General features: G+C 44.9%; 1 protein-coding gene across 4 annotated transcripts in view; it reads left to right on the top strand.

Annotated features, from left to right (window-relative positions):
* GPRIN3 (GPRIN family member 3) overlaps positions 1-15824 on the top strand; it is a 36195-nt gene that overhangs the window by 7010 nt on the left and 13361 nt on the right. The window contains exons 2-3 of one of the 4 annotated variants that reach the window (XM_072861593.1): positions 8511-8689; positions 9652-9719. The exons of 2 other annotated variants lie outside the window; for them this stretch is intronic. The gene's annotated coding sequence lies outside the window, so the exon portion shown is untranslated. The remainder of the gene's footprint in view (positions 1-8510; positions 8690-9651; positions 9720-15824) is intronic. One more of the 4 variants, XM_072861592.1, reaches the window with a different exon arrangement.

Raw genomic sequence — 15824 nt, 5'->3', positions numbered from 1 at the left:
CTTTCCTGGGTGGAACAGAAAAAGAAAAGAACAGTAGACTGGTTACTAATCTGATTTTACATGGTTTTGGGAAGAGATGAGTGTTCCTGTTGGTAGAGGGCAGAGCTGCAGCGTGGTTTCTCTGGTACCAGGGGAACGTGGTGTCTGTCAGCTCGGGCGTGAGCAGAGTCTCTTAACCTAGAGTTAAGAGAGTCTCTTAACCTGAAAGTGATTTTCTACTCTTGAGCAGTCATTTTGCCTTAGTAAAGAAACTGTAAAACATGAAGTCCAAGGACTGGTGCTTTACCTCTGGTGTGTTGCCAGTGGGATCTTAGTCCAAAAAGTAGCATGGCTGCTGAGTGCTCAAGGTACAGTCCCTCTCCTTCCATAGGGCCGAGGACTCTGACTGTGGAGTATGTCCAAAAGCAGCGTCAAACAGCAGAGCAAATCTGGAAAGTCGGTGTGATGGACTAGACAGATAGGAAATCTCCTGGCAAAGACAATGACATGGACAGGGCACCATTGCATTTTAGCAAGTCCCCATTTTCTTTCTTCTTTCTGGAGCTACAATTCTGAGCAGGTTTCAGGATGTCCTTTGGGCACTGAGGAATGAACTAGATATCACCAGGTCCCAACTAGATATCACCAGGTCCCAACTTCAGAAAGTGGAGAGGTGTACAAGTCCTATAAACCTTCCCAGCCCAGAAGCAGTCTGGCTGTTGGGGAGTTAGCTAGCCCTTCGGCTAGAAAATGCTGAAGGATAATCAGCCCTTAGTATTTAACAAACTAAAGGGTCACTCTCTTTCTTCTGAAGCATCAGTTTCACAAAAAACTTCTCACAGTTGAAAGACTTTTAGCTTTAGAGATGAGTCATTAGGAAAATGATAAAATATAATAAGCATGCTGGGGGGTGTAGGGAGGGGTAGAAGTAATGTGATAAAATATTTGTCAGAAAGATGATACTCTGAGAAAAGCTGTATGGAAACAAGATGACAGAATTATTCCACCCTGAAAGGCTGGTATTTCACAAGTGCTGCGAGTTTCATAACACTTCAGCACGTCGCAGCATCTCCATATTTATTAAAAGAAAATGTTAATCCTTCCCTTGAGGTTAATAATTAGGCAATATCTGTTAAAAGCCAGTAAACGGGCTATGAAGGTCTGCATAAGTTTATCAGAACCCAGATTTCTACTCAAGCTACGCAGTACCCTTACAGGATGTCCTGTTTCAGCACTCTGAAAAATAATGTCCTGGTTTCCGTCCAGTCTGTAGGGACAGGTATCCCAATTACAAATGCAGCTGTGATAACATTTGACAATTCCTAGCTGCAGCACCAAAGGCATTTTCACAGAAAGGGTAAGTGGTATTTCTAAGGGTCACCTCAGTCCGTGGTATGGCAGAATGAAGTGACCAGGCTTTCGGGCCTTGACTGCTGCCCGGTCCTTCAAATAAACCTGTTCACGCCATAAGCATGAGCACTACTAATTGAAAATGTGCTTTCACCTACCTCAGCCAACAGATGAATAGACTTGGAAGATCCATATGTGTACATGGTGACTTCAGGTCAGGACTGTGCAGAATTTGTGCTGTTTATCTCATGCCTGAGAACAGAGGGTTCATGGAGCTAAATTCAGCTTGTAGTTTTGGCCATGTGCAAATGGTGCTAGAAATGCATGAGGATGCACTGCAAACAATGACTGAGGAATAAAAGCTGTTCATTCATTTCCTGAGAAGTCAAGCAAGCTCCATCTGGAGATGCAGAGGAGAGCTTTAACAAATGGGTATTACAGAAGGATTAACTTCATTAATTTAGCTCCTTGTGCTTTTGGCACTTAGGAATTAATCCAGCCTTTATCGATTGTTTAAGTCTCGATTAGCTTGATGCCTAAGAAATGGAAAGGACAAGCAGTTTCCTCCTGTGTATAGCAGGCATAGAAACTAGCAGAAAGACGGGCTTCCCTTTGGTGAGGAGAGGGGTCTTTCCCTCCTGGCTGGGGTCAGTGTACACCTCAACTTAAAGGGAACAGTTCAAACCTCAAGTCATGGGGCCACTTTACACCATCCACACTGCAATAAAAGCAGATAATATCCTATCATAAGGCCTGGGAGCCTTCCCTCAGAAATACTCTTGTATTAAATGGTCTACCTTGAGAGTTGCTTCCAGCTGGACCATGCTTAGCCATTATCATAGAAACACGTGCAGTTGACATTGAGAAATAGCAGAACAGTATTTATCCAGTTCAAAAGATGCTCTTAATATGAAGGGCCTCAGGGGAATATTGCTTGGAAAATGTATTTTCATAATAAAATGACCTATTTTAGAATTACAGTTTTCCATGCTGGAGGAGGCAGGAAGGTGGCAGGAGGCTTGCCAACGAGATGGACAATAAGCACACTCACACTTGCTCCCTAACGAGAAGATGAGTGGACTGAATGTATTAATAAGATAGCACACAGGGTTTTTTCAGCTAGGTTCCTGCATGCAGGCTATTTGTATGTGTCTGTTATATCTAAATGAACATGCCTGCAGGAATGCAAGCAGACGTTCCTATCAGCAGCCAACCCAAACATGCAGATGACAGGGAGAAAGCCCACACAATGTCTGTTTGAGCTGCTCCGCAAAAAGCCTTAGGAGAAGAAAATAAAGTTAAAGGAGGACAAAGCTAATAATAGTTTTGTTAGGTATCTACCAAGAAAGCAAGCTTCAATTACATTACATTTCTAATACTAGGATCCCAAATAGTGAGCTGTGTAACAAGTGTTATTTGCTGTTACTCATCAGTTCCATCTGCATGGATGCTCCAAGACAACCCATGTGTTGTTGCTTCTCCAGTAGTAGAGCCTGCCGTCCTAGAATGACTAATGAATCCCACTTACTTGGCCTCAGTTTGTCTCATCTTTTGCCTGTTGAAACCTTTCTCCTTTTTCAATGTGATTAATAATCTAACTTCAGCGATCAAATTAGTCTTTAATCACCACATGAGTTCAACTAGTTGGCAATCACAGCCACACCTGTTATTGTAAAATCACATCAGAGTCAGTAGCTAACATGCTGCTCAGAAAAAAAACCTTAATTAGGTGGGTGATATTTGACCCTGCAGTTAAAGGCTCTAATTCCTTTGATGCAAACCCCATCAAACGGAGCTGCCAGAGGTATCCAACCAGACATATTAAATTATATGAAATTATTCCAAACACCATAGTTGCCATTCTGACATGAAGCCAAACAACATCATCCTTTCAGTCATCCAATCCTAGGCAGCTGATTCAGAATGAATTTAGGGCAGATGAGGCAGAGATGAATGGACAGAATATCTAGCCGTAGTACTTCAGCCAGCCAGTAGCATGCCCTTTGAAATCCTTGTCCTTTACAGTCTTTAGTGATGGTCCTGAAATACTCCTGGCTTGTACAGAACACCGTTGCCATCCTAAATAACGGATAATGACGATAATGAACTCCCAAGAGTTAAAAGTTTGGTTGTACTGGTGGCTTCTGCAAATCCGGAACCTGTCTCCAATGTACTTTGCAGGAATGCAGTGCGCTGTGCAGAAGGTTTCAAGCCCAAAGTTTTATATGCAATAGTTTCTTGCAATAGTTTTGTATCATTGAATTTAGGAAAGACCAGAGTGGTAGAAAAATTGCAGAGAAAAGACACTGAATAGGTCTTGTCATGACCTTCTCAGTTCTGTGTCTGGTTGCAGAAAGGAGTTTTCTCATCACTTTTATGCAGTCTTCCTGGTGCTGCTTTGATCCTTTTTCTGAGTGGCTAATGATTCAACTTCTCCTCATATCTTGAATGGAAACAAGAGTGTAAAAGTACCTGTTTTCTAGACCATATGTTGGCTGTCACTAAGATTTTGCACAGTGGAGTTAAAGACACATTTAAATGTGTTTTGGGGTGGACCTGTTAGCTTAGTTTTGGAGAGCCTTTTGAAGAAGAAATACACATGAAAATATATACTACCCCTTGAATTAATGCAGTATTCTTCCATCTCTCCTTCCCCCTCTTGAAGGCTGACTTAGTGTGTTGCATGTGGAATTTCATCCATGGGCTCCTGAGCTGAACTCCATGACCAGGATTTAACTGGGATAAATCTCCTGTAGTCACCTAGTCTTGATTTGAAATTCTTCACTGCTGACAGTTGAAATGGTTAATCAGTCATATACACTTAATGACTAATTCTGACTTTCTTGAGAGAGGATTTCCTGTTTGTGACTGAAAAGAGGGCAGTCTTTGGGAAAATGGGCATTCCCCCTCTGCAGGTATGCATTTTTTAGTTCAGTCTATTTGCTTTCATTTTTTTTGCTTCTTACGTCCCTATACACAGAAAAATACTTTCTGTATAGTCAGAGAGCAGCTTTTTGAGTAGTGTTTGCTGTTAGTCACCCATTGAAAGAAAGAGACCTAACATGAAAAAAAAAAATCAGGAAATGGAAAAAATATCCATCAGAGGCTTAGAAAGACAGAGCAATGTTTACGATGTTCAAGTTGAGTGTGCAATGTGAGGTAGCAAGAGGTATGCACATGGTCACCATCACAAATATTTAAGCAGCGGTAGAACTGTCTTTCAAAAGGATGCTATACCATGGTGCAAAACACGATTTTAAAACTCCATTTCTTGTGAACAGTTTCCTGGCCTTGAGCTATATGAAGCTGTGAAATGGTCTGGCAAGGAGTATGGAGTAAGAGACAGATGGAGAATCAGTGCTGGAGGAGCATTCATGCCTAGGTCCAGGAGGCAGAGGGCCAACAAATTTCTGTATCACATGGACCAACCAACTTACTTGCTCCTGCATGTCCTCTTTTTTCTGACAGAGCAGCTCTCCCCTTTACCTCTTACTTCCTCCTGCCTTCTTACCCAGCCAGAATTCACTCAGCAGGTGTAGAGATAGGTCAGCCTCATAAATGGAATAGTCATTGAGTCCACGTGGGAGAAGGCTGGTGTTCCTGGGATCAGCATTTAGCCTCATTCTCCAGTTTTGTGGGAGAAACTTAGGACTGAGGCACACTAACCTTGAAATTCAACAGCTGAGCAACTTGATCTAGTTGCTGCCCAGAGAGAAGACCAGGGAACTAATGAATTTCCAGGGGTTGCAGCTTTTCCCTTAAAGTAAAGGGCAAAGCCCCCACACACTAGGGGAAAAGAACACATTTTGTCCTCCTGGGAAAAGAAAAGGGTGAGTTTTGAAGTGGCGATGGGGGATTTTCCAGCCCATCTGCAGTGGTAACCAAACATCTGTCTCTCTCAAACCACCTCCTGTGACAGTCTGCGTTTGCAAAAATGTTTTTCTCCTGTTGACTTGGAGTAGAACAAACCCTACGGTTTTCCTGTGGCTGCCCACGCCTATGGTTTAGAGTTGTTAATAAATAGATTAGGGAGCAGAGTGAAGAGAGCTGAGGTAGCGAGGATCAAGCTATAGTAATTACCAGGACTGTGCTGACCAGCAGCCGAGCAGGGACGGAGGGGAAGGTGCAGGCTCCTCACCTTAGTGACAGCCAAGTTTCTTGGAGTGGGGCCTGCGGTTTTGATAATATGGTTATACAAGGAATACCTGATAAATTGCTCTTAGTTTCCTGGCTCTATAGTCTGGACTTGCTAGATCTTCTGACCCAGTCTGCCTCTCTGTCCACATACTTCTTCCATTTGCTCTTGGTCTGCTCTGTCCCCCCTTGCTCAAGCACACAGGCTACAGGTTTATAGGAAGGGTCATTGCAGACCCAAGAACAAATTGCCAGCCTTGCTCTGTGCAAAAGCAGCAGCTCACCTGTAAGAAGAAAAAAAGATAATTGAGTGGAGTTGCTTGCTTAGTATCTCATTGCCTGCTGCCCTGTTCACACTGGATGTCCTCCTCTCAGTTGTCCAACGTTCATACCCCATCCGATCCCATGCCCTGCCCGAGCTTTCTGAAGAGCAGGAGCATTAACAGAGCCTTTTCCAAAAGTGCTTACCTCCTTGTATGAACGCTTACAGATCTGCAGTGGTTGCAAGTACTTTCCTTGGGTGGATGGCCCTCCTAGGTCAGTAACATCCTTTGCTTGTTCAGCTTTAAGGTGGTGCTTTGTGGGTTTTGGGGTTTTTTCTTCACAAATGCTGGCAGCAGCATATTCTGTATACTTGTTTGGTTTTCTAGCTTGTGCTTTAACAGAGGTACCAGTCTGCTTCGCCTCTTTATAGATTCGGGACTTGCTGTATGGCAGTAATCCAGTGAGGGGGCACCCCTTTTAATATTTTTTGATAATGTGTCAAAGGTGGATCTCTAAAGCCGGATTCCTACACTCATGATTGCAAAGAGCTTTTAGTCGTAGATGATGAGATGTAGGAGAAAGGTGCTCTGTAGTTAAATCACTGGTGTTAGACACTGACTGTTGCATAGTTTTCTCTTCAGCTATGTTAGCTTCTAAAGAAGAGGCAGAAAAAGTACTGGTTCCTACCTCTTAAGCTATGAATGCTTAGTATCTCTATGCTCACATGTAGCATCCAGCGAAAAGGCAGAATATGTTAGGGCCTTCTGGCATTTCTTGGATAAGAACAGGAACAAAAGGAATTGTATTTTCAAAAATACTGAGCAACTTTTGGCTCTCACTAGCTTTACTGGTACTTCTGATTATTCAGCATTTTGGAGCATCAGACTTCTTTGATTTCAGCACCTAGCTTTAATCACCCAGGTTAGGCTGGATGACTATCTTTATGTTAGCATATATCAAATTTTATGTGTATATGTATGTCTGCAATCACGTATGTATGCATAGTTTGTGGTAATAAAAATTGTATCCATAAATAGGATGTCAATAAAAAGAAATTGTGGTTGGAAGCCTACCGTGCATCCCCAGCTGTCAGATGACTGGTTGAAGTACCTAGTGCTTATCTTCAAGAAGGTCCTGTGTGGAAATAAACCATCTTGTCTGGATTTTCATACTGGCTCTGAGGTTGCCACTTGTTTTCTCGCTCCTTTAAGTATGGCTCTGTGCATGAGGCATCTACGTTGGGTGCGAGTCCAGTAATTAAGCCCTAAGCTGTGAATGATCCTTTTTCACGCCCTGCCAGCTTCCACTCTAGCTGACTTAGAAACAAGGACAAAGCTATCACACAGCCCTGCTCGCTCACAGCTGTGCTCTAGCAAGGTACAGCCTGACCTCAGCTCACTTCTAAGATTTGCAGGTTAAATATTCTGGCAGCTTTAGCAAGGGCAGCTAAAACTGCTCCGAAGAAGAGTAAAAAGGAACGCAGCGGGACGTGAGGAGCTGGGCATCAGGTGATAAACTCTGTAATTGCTTGGGGCTGCCACTTTTTTTTTTTTAATGCCTGGGGGCATGTTTTGCTCAAGGGTGTAGCTTGAGAAGCTTGTAGCTTCACCATACGTGAAGGTGAGCTGGAGGGATAGCTGCCGCGGTGAGTGCTGGTCATGCTGCCCATGGGGCTGTCTGGTTTGGGCTTGGCCAGGTAGTCGAGGCAGCCAGCTTCAGTAAACCCGAGACTGTTAAACCCAGATGTGATGTATCTTGTTTGAGCCATCATTTTAATTAATGCTAATTATACTCATTAACCAATTTGGCAATTATCCTGAGGGACGGTAATTCAAGTCAAAGTTAATGTCTTTTACCAGTGCCTCCCGCACGGTGTGTGTTGCTTCAGTCAACTGATAAATGGAAATGTAAATATGCCTGGCTTAAATGCAGAAGAAATGAGGAGAAGAGGTATGCCCAGTGTTAGGCTCAGTATAAACCTTGAAGTTCTGGAAGATCCCAGCCCTCGGCAGGAGTGGGGATGTCACGTTAGCTGCTATAAGCCATCGTGGCCTTGCAGAGGTCCAGAGTATGGACCATACATCTGGTATGGATAAGGCAGAGGTCCAGGGAATGGATATGGCTGCCATATTGCAACAGGCAAAGCTTTGGCTTATGACAACTCCAGTGATTGACTCCCAATATTATTATTAGCTTTGAAAGGGTTTACAAAATAAGACATGCTGGGTCTTTGTTTCCAGCATCTTTTATTGAACCAGTTTCCAGATTTTGCGTTACTATCTCTTTAATATTTGCTGTCTTGAGGAAGTATTTCTGGTTAAGTGTTTCTGGTTTTAGTTTGGTTCTGACACAGATGGGGCTTCCCAAGTCTCAGACACTAAATAAGGATTTGTGTTATGAGCATTGTGATTTTGAAGAATTTAGAGCAGAGAATGTAATTATTCTTAAGACTGTGAAAATCCACATTTAAAACATAGTATAAAAAGCTGCAGGCAGGTGGGTACGTTAGTCCCCCTTGTTAAGGATGGAAGGATAGAAGCACATTGAATCTAAGGAAAAAAATACACGTTTTGAATAAGCCATTGTTAGGAGACAATTCTCATGGAAGGGAGGATGGTTCCTGCGATTGTTAGCGTGAGAGATTTTCACACCCCTGGGCTTCCTGCAAGGGCAATTCTGAAAAGCTATTACCATCAGACACCTGTGGGATGGACTGCAAATAACAAGTTGTTCTAAAATAAGCCATCATACAGCACAGCTGTTGGTGTTTTTCTTTGCTGCAGGAAGGTGGAGGTGTTGAGAGAGTGACTTGGTGACTGCGTTGGCTTCTTCACCCAGGGAAAGCACTGCAGTCTCTTTGTTCAAGCACATCCACGTGGTGGATGGAGAAGACTTAAGAGCCTCCTTGTCCTGAAGAGCTCTCTGGCTATATAGTGAATTTCAGGACTCAGAAGTTAGTGAGGTAAGGTTTGGGGGTTGATTTTTACCAATGCTGAGTTGGTATCGGTGCCAGTACCTCCTTTTTCTCAAGCCAAGAGCCAGAACAGTAAGTTTCTCTCAATTTTACCTGATCAGATCTGCCACGGTGGCAGTTGCTCTCATCTGGGAGGTTTCTCAGATGTGTCTTTCAACACCTTCTGTCAGCTCTGGGTGGAGACTGAAGAAGACACGGTGTGGTTTATAGGTATAATATTTTACCAGCATGTTCCTATCTAGCGTTTGCCTTCATTAGGGTCAAGTGGCTGGAAGCCCTCACACGGCTGCAGTGCTATGTATGTGGTTAGGCTGTCTGACATTTCTGGATATAAAGAACACCAGTGTCACTGATTATCTGCAGTACATGACAAGTGTCATTTTTCCTGGCTTTGCAAGGTGCCATTTAGGATGCGTCATCCTGTCCCTGCTTGGTTAGCACATCCTGCTTTCTCCATGTCCTGCATGCAGTACCTCATCAGTTAAAAAAATAATAACGAATGAGGCGCTGGTCTCTGGCTTGGTCCGATTCCACCGGGGTCAACGTTCAACAAAATAAAGTGCATAGCCTCAAGTAAAGAAAACGAAGAGTCCGAGACTGAGATGACAGCTTTTCATGTAACGGTCCCACTGAAGTCATATCGTAAGCTCGTGTGACTGAGGTGAGCAGGTTAGAGTCCTTAGCTGGATGTACAGGTTTGAGTCATTGCCCTCAAAAGAGCATTTACCAGTGTTGTAAAGATACCACTGAATTGCTCCGATTTTATCTCTGAACACCGAAGGCTTCCAACCTGCAGCCATTTGGTTTCCTGCAGAGCCTCAATACATCAGACAAAAAGTGGCCCAGCACACAGCGCTTCCTCTCGTGTATTTTTGAGAAGGTGTTTAGCAGGAGGCGGTTTACTAAGGAGATTATTTTGTTCTTTTTACTGCTCTTATTGTCAATGACAGACAGCAGCAGAGCAAAGTGAGAACGTGAAGAAACAGGAAGCAACTGCTGAGGTGGCGGCAGGAAGAAGGCAAGATATTTTTAACTGTTTGGGTTTTTTGTGTTTTTTGGTGTTGTGTTTTTTTTAAAAAGCCACAATGATAGTTGTTTCAGCTGCCAGCCTCTTTATTCACATTACTCGTGTTTCTGATAGCCAGGAGGCAAGAGCAGACATGGCGAGATCATCATCGTGCATTTCTTAGGTTAATCACAAGCTACAGCAAATTTCTGTTACAGTAATGACTGGTTGGGCTCTGTATCCTTCTTCTCTAATTACATGCTATTTGGAGTAGTTCTTTTCTGGTAGGATAATGCCTGTAAGCAACAATGGGTATGTCCTTTGCCAGGTGCCTGTTATGTATAGATCTATTCCCTTCTCTAATATTGAGCCCAGCATCTCCATTAAAATAATATGTGAGGAGAACTTATTTTTTCAGATGGTGCATGAGAATTAAACATTATCATTGGGTTTTACCTTATGCAAAAGACATTCCTCCTGCTATCAGCTCTTCCAAGGCAAAATTTCCTTACTTGCAAGGTTGGTTTAAAAAAAAAAGTGCTGCTATAATACGCTTCTCTGGGTAATGATAATATGGTTACTCAGCAGCAAATCAGGCCTAATTATCTAGGGTGCTACCACCACTACTGGGGCTGCTTCAGCCATGTGATGAGTGTTTGCATTCAGTGCACTGGGGGAATGTTCTTAAGGAGAAAGTCATCATGAAATTCAGGAAATTTGCTTTCGAGGATCTGAAAGCGTGTTAGAAGTAGATAACATCCTTTGTCCCATAGAGCCACCCTTTCCAAGACACACCTACTCAGCAGGAGTGATGTTTTCCTGACCACACAAAATGTGATTTTGGTCTTGGTCCAGCTCCCAGTAGATGGATGTCCACATAAACCTCACCGTCCTGGTTGTTGCTAGTTGACTGGGAGTCTTAGCAGAGAAACCAAGAATTGCATGGGTACTAAGCCAGCATTATGCTTTCACCCCTAAGGACGATCACTCTGCTTTATAATGAAGTCACGTTGGCATTGCTGTGTAGGAAAAAGGTATTTATTTTTGGCTATTGTTAAACTGCTCTCTTGAAAAACAGGGCTTTTGTTTGTCAGCCGTCAATGTTCAAATGCATTCAGTTGCATGAAATGCATTAATGAGGGGTTAGATTTCACCATGCTTTTATCAGACAGAAGATAGCAGGATAGATAAGGAATGAAATTCGCGTTTGGTTGATGGGCAATTCTGTTGCTTTCAACATCAAACATGAAAGCGGTGTTTGAAAGGTCCATACGACCCTCCTGTTCACATCCCTCAAACACCACTTCTTGTTTTTCTCGATAATAAGCTGAAGAAAAGTATTGTGGCAGTGAGCTATGTGAAATGGAGTCACCTGTTCGATGTGGACAGCAGGTTGCTGGTTTCCTCTCACGTGTATGTGTCAGGAGTGTACGTGCAGACGTTCCTCCTGAAATGTGGCTTACCCTTGAAGTCAGGCTGCGTTTCCTTAAAAGTCACTTCCAGTGCCAGATACTGAAATTAAAAAAATGCGCTGATAAATAATGAGGCTAAACATAATAACATGCAATTAAAAAAAAAAAAGCAGCAAAATATGTATCCCTGTGGGTTTTATCTCCATGTCACATTCCCTCTAGGGTGGCCAAGGATATGAGGTAGGGGTGTCACTGTAGCTTATGCAACTGTTATGAGCTGGGCTGCCGCTCAGTGTAGTTGTTTGATTTGGCAGTTTTCATAAAGCCATTTATCCTTCCCTTTCACCCTGGGGGAGAAAGACGGACGGGCTCTTGGTGGTATTCTGCAGCAAGCTGGATATTCAGCAGGGACTTTAATGTACTTACACGCCTCGCCAAAGAAAGCCTTTTTACCGGATGCTGTAACCCTGGGAGGAGGCGTGCAAAGAGAGAGCCTGTCTTTGCAGCCCCGTGCTGCTGCCCAAGACTCCTCTCTGCTGGCAGGGAGGATGCTCGGGAGCACAGCGGAGCATGAGCTGAGTGGGAAAGTAGAGGGGCAGGATGGGGACGCGGGGCAGAGGAGGGGACGGTGTGGGGAGAAGGGTGCGGACGAGGTGCATGTTCAGGCTGCCACCCAGCCCTCCTGCGGTTCCTTCCCACGCCACCCACCTCTGACCATGCGTGGGGCTCTTCTGAGAGATTCTAGAGGCTGCGATTACGTGAGGATCCCGGCTTCCCCCAGAAGAGGCTTTTAGTCTGTGAGAAGGAAGTGAGCTTTGAAGGCTCAAAACTTCAAGGGCAACAGACGATGCCACAATTCTTAATTGAAATCAGGATTTTCAATCTTCTTTCCAAATGTTGATTTCTAGCAATCTTCTTGAGACTGTGTTTTATACCACTTTTAAATATTGTTCTTCCCTGCTTTAAAGCGTTGGAGCGCAAAGCAACCCCATCTTCCTTCTGGAAACCTGAAAGTGTTTTGCAAAACCAGGGTGTGCCCGTAAATCCATAACCGCTTGGTCCTTACTCCCACGAAAACAAGCCACTCTTGCAGCACTTCCACAGCACATGCCAGCCTGCTGCCTTTGGCCATGGCCAGAGGATGGTGACCTCTTCAGCAGAGCCAGCCCAGCTTTGGTGCTGGGGAACCTCTGAGTGAAAGTCACCGGTGTGACCACGGTAGCTGTACGCATCAGGCTACAGAAAAGGATAATGCAATGTCTTCTGATACAATGACTTGCTGACAGAGATTCAAAGCAAAATGCAACCAGGAGTGAAGTTTACATGCATGCAGAAGATGTACATCATGGTGCCGCTAACAGCGTGCGGACTCCCATCAGGGCTCCATGAACAGGCGCCGGAGCTGGACGTGGTGGTTGCTGCTTGTCTCCTAGCCGGGGCGAGATGGGAGCTGCCCACAGGGAACAGATGGGACACGGGCTAGAACATCCCCTCTTAGAGCAGAGCTGCAGTCATATTTGCTTTTAGATGGACATATTTCTAATTGAAGGGTAACTAATTATTCTGGTGCCAGCAGGACAGTAGAGCTGAATCAGGCTTGGTCGCCACACAGTTTTTATCCATCCATGGTCATGGTCCTGCCTATTTAAAGCCAGCTGCAGATATTGCCACGCATCTGTCCCTGGGCGACTGCTGAGGTGCACGCGTCTCTGGAGCGTTTTGAAGTGTTGGGGAGAGGTTCTGCTCAAGCCCAGACTCTCAGATGAGCTTGTCAGCACCATCCTGCATTCAGGCAGCCATGGGACTGGTTTGCACCCTTTGGCCTGAAGTTGGAGCAGAGGTGTACCCCAAATCTGGTTCAGCCCTTCCTGGGTGCACTCTTTTTATACCAGTCTAAAGCTGCTGACGCTGGTACTGATTTTTCTGGCAGTCCTGAGGTCATGCTAGGGACAGAGTGACTAATGCTTGCTTCTAAACTGGGATGAACATTGCAGTACCAAAATTATAGACAGACGATCCCTTGTGCTCCCTGCTAAGTGCCTGAGAGTACTTAAGAGAGATCCCGTCTCTGCGAGCCTCTTCTGCAGTCTGCTGGACACTGCCCTTTCTGGACTCCCAGGAACTCAGCAAGAGTCTAGGGAGCACAGAGAGCATAGATTTAAAAAGAAGATGTGCAAAAGCTACCTGCAGAAACAAAATCTGGCAATGCTATCTGCATGCTGCAGTGAGAAAATGTTGTAAATATTAGATTTTAAAATGTATTTAAAATTAATTAGAATTGCTTTGCATCTCGTTGATTAGATTATATCATTCACAGTAAGGTTACTGTGGCCTCTTGGAAGGGTGTACTTAAGGTTTGGTCAGAAGCTCAGCGAAATGAAGGAAGGTGCAAAGCAGTTTGTTTTGCTTTGGATTAGGCCCAGAGGCCACTGTGCCATTTGGTAGGACTAGCTTAACCCATTTTCTCATCCGCAGGTTGTGGGCAGCAGGTTAAGCTGAGCTTTGTCCTTCTAAAGTGGAGCTCCCGTGCTCTGCACTTTGCAGAATGTAAGCCTGTACTTGGCAGAGAGATGCAAGGTGAGAGGAGTCAGCAACCAGAAAAATATATTTCTACAGCTTGTATAAAATACTGCTAGATAAATCTTCAGTAGCTGTCAGGCTGATTGGCAGCTCTCTCTTTTTGGCACAAAATGGCAGTGCATCTTGCCCTTGATTTTTTCCCTCGATTTTCCTTGGTTTATTACCATTACAAAGCAAGCGCAAGCAGAGCCTAACATTTTTCTTGAGTACTTACCCGCTGTTTTTCCTTTTGGACTCATTTCCCATTTTTCCCTCCGCCTTTTCCATTTTTCAGCATTGTGTCTTGACACCTGGGCGAGCAGACCTGCTAGGCGCTGCGGGCTGTGTCTCAGCATCCAGGAGGAAGAGCCGCGAGGGCCGGGGAGGAGCCAGGCTGCACCCCGAGAGCCCTGGCAGGAGCTGGGTTTTCCTCGGGGCTGTTTGTGCGGTTCAGTTGGTAGTTTCGGCTGATTTAGTATCGCAGCATGCGTCACGAGTGGTTAAAAAGTGCTTCTAGCACAGGTGCTGGGAAGGGTTTTAGGAGGGGCTGTGGGATTTTGTTTGGTGGTGTTTGCTCTAATACTAAAATGAGTGGTCTGGACTTCCAGTGAGCAGGCTTGTACAAATAAAGGTCCTTTTCTCACGGGGCATGCATGTGTGCATTGCCACAGCATTTCATATAGGGCAAATATGCAAAGGGGTTTCATGAATAGATGTGCATTCATTTCCAGAGGTGATTAAAGTGTGTCCTTCAATTCAGAAAAATCCTTAAACTCCTGATGGCCAGCAGCAGGAAGGGTCTACAGAGGATCCATGTCTGTGTGTGTGCTAGGACTTCAGGCTGGCCAGAGCCTTCAAGCGGATCTGATGTTTTTCTAAAGCAAACGTCCCTACCCCAAAAAATAACAAGAATAATTGAAAAGCTTTTCAAATAAACCCACACACACCTAGAGTTAAAAACTCACAAATGAGAAATGTAACTTTTAATATAGTGAAAAATAAAAATAAACAGGTAAGCTAACAAGTTCTTGTAGGCAGGCTCTTGCTCCTAGGCAGGGTTGCAGCCAGCACGGGGGCTCCTGAGGGGCTGCCTGGTCCTCTCCAGTCCCTGGGAAACTCCTCCTGTCACCCTTGGTGCCTGGCTGGGTGCTCCCTGCAGGGGCTGCCACATCCCCGCTCCTTCTCAGCTTCCTCTCCAGCATTTGTCCCGTGGCCCGTCGAGCTGAGCTGTCTTCCCTTCTTCTAGAGGGGTATGGCTGACCCAACCAACCGTTTAAGGAAACATAATAGTGAATGCACAAATAAGACCCATACCATCGATCACATCTTGCCCTGTTTCTGTCCTCAGGGCAGTTGCGATAGAGCCAAACAAGGCTCCGGGTGTGAACTAGTATGGCCTTCATATGGCCATACTGTTGAGCTAGCCTTGAGCCCAGACGCTGCAACAAAAGTGCTCAGATACCATGATGATGGGCTCAGCTGATGAGCAGAGTCGAGGTGAGTTGTAGTTTAAGGCAGCAGAAAAGGGCAGAAAACACCTTATTGCACTGAAAGCAGTCTAGCAATGGGCTGTTGTCCATCTGGGCTGAGTAAAGTCATATTGGTTCACTGGCTAGTGAGGGAGTACACAGGTATTTTGCAGTATCTGCTAAAGTGTTACAGCAGTTCTGCTAACTGAATCAGCAGAGGCCAGTCCAAAGCAAACCACTGCATACAGTCGCCCGCTTTGCATAACGTCTGCACAGAGGGTGCTGCAGCCCCGTGGTGCTGAACTTGTTGCTTCTGCCGTCCACCTCCCTGTCTGTCTCTGGCCCGGGGTCCTGCGGTGTTTGCAGGTGTGGCCTGCAATAACATGTGCTGTGCCCAGGTGTAGGAGGGAAGTGGGACTTTGTGCACCTTCTCCTTGAAATGCCAACCCCGTCTCTTGTGGGAGCCGCGTGTATGCAAGGTATCTGTGGGCATCCCCTGTCGCCTCTTGCTTCCCCGTGATTGTAGCATAAGAGTCTGTCTCCTGTCAGCATCCCAAAGCATGCTGAAAGATGGAAGCTGTGCGTATCTTGTATTTTACCTCTTTGGGCAATCTCTTGTATTTTAATGAGTATGTCCTTGGTTTGTACTGTCCTTCACTGGTAGTGCCAGTCTTCGG

Source organism: Ciconia boyciana, chromosome 5, assembly GCF_034638445.1.
Source record: "Ciconia boyciana chromosome 5, ASM3463844v1, whole genome shotgun sequence".
Classification (NCBI taxonomy): domain Eukaryota; kingdom Metazoa; phylum Chordata; class Aves; order Ciconiiformes; family Ciconiidae; genus Ciconia; species Ciconia boyciana.
This window is presented reverse-complemented; position numbering and strand designations above follow the sequence as displayed.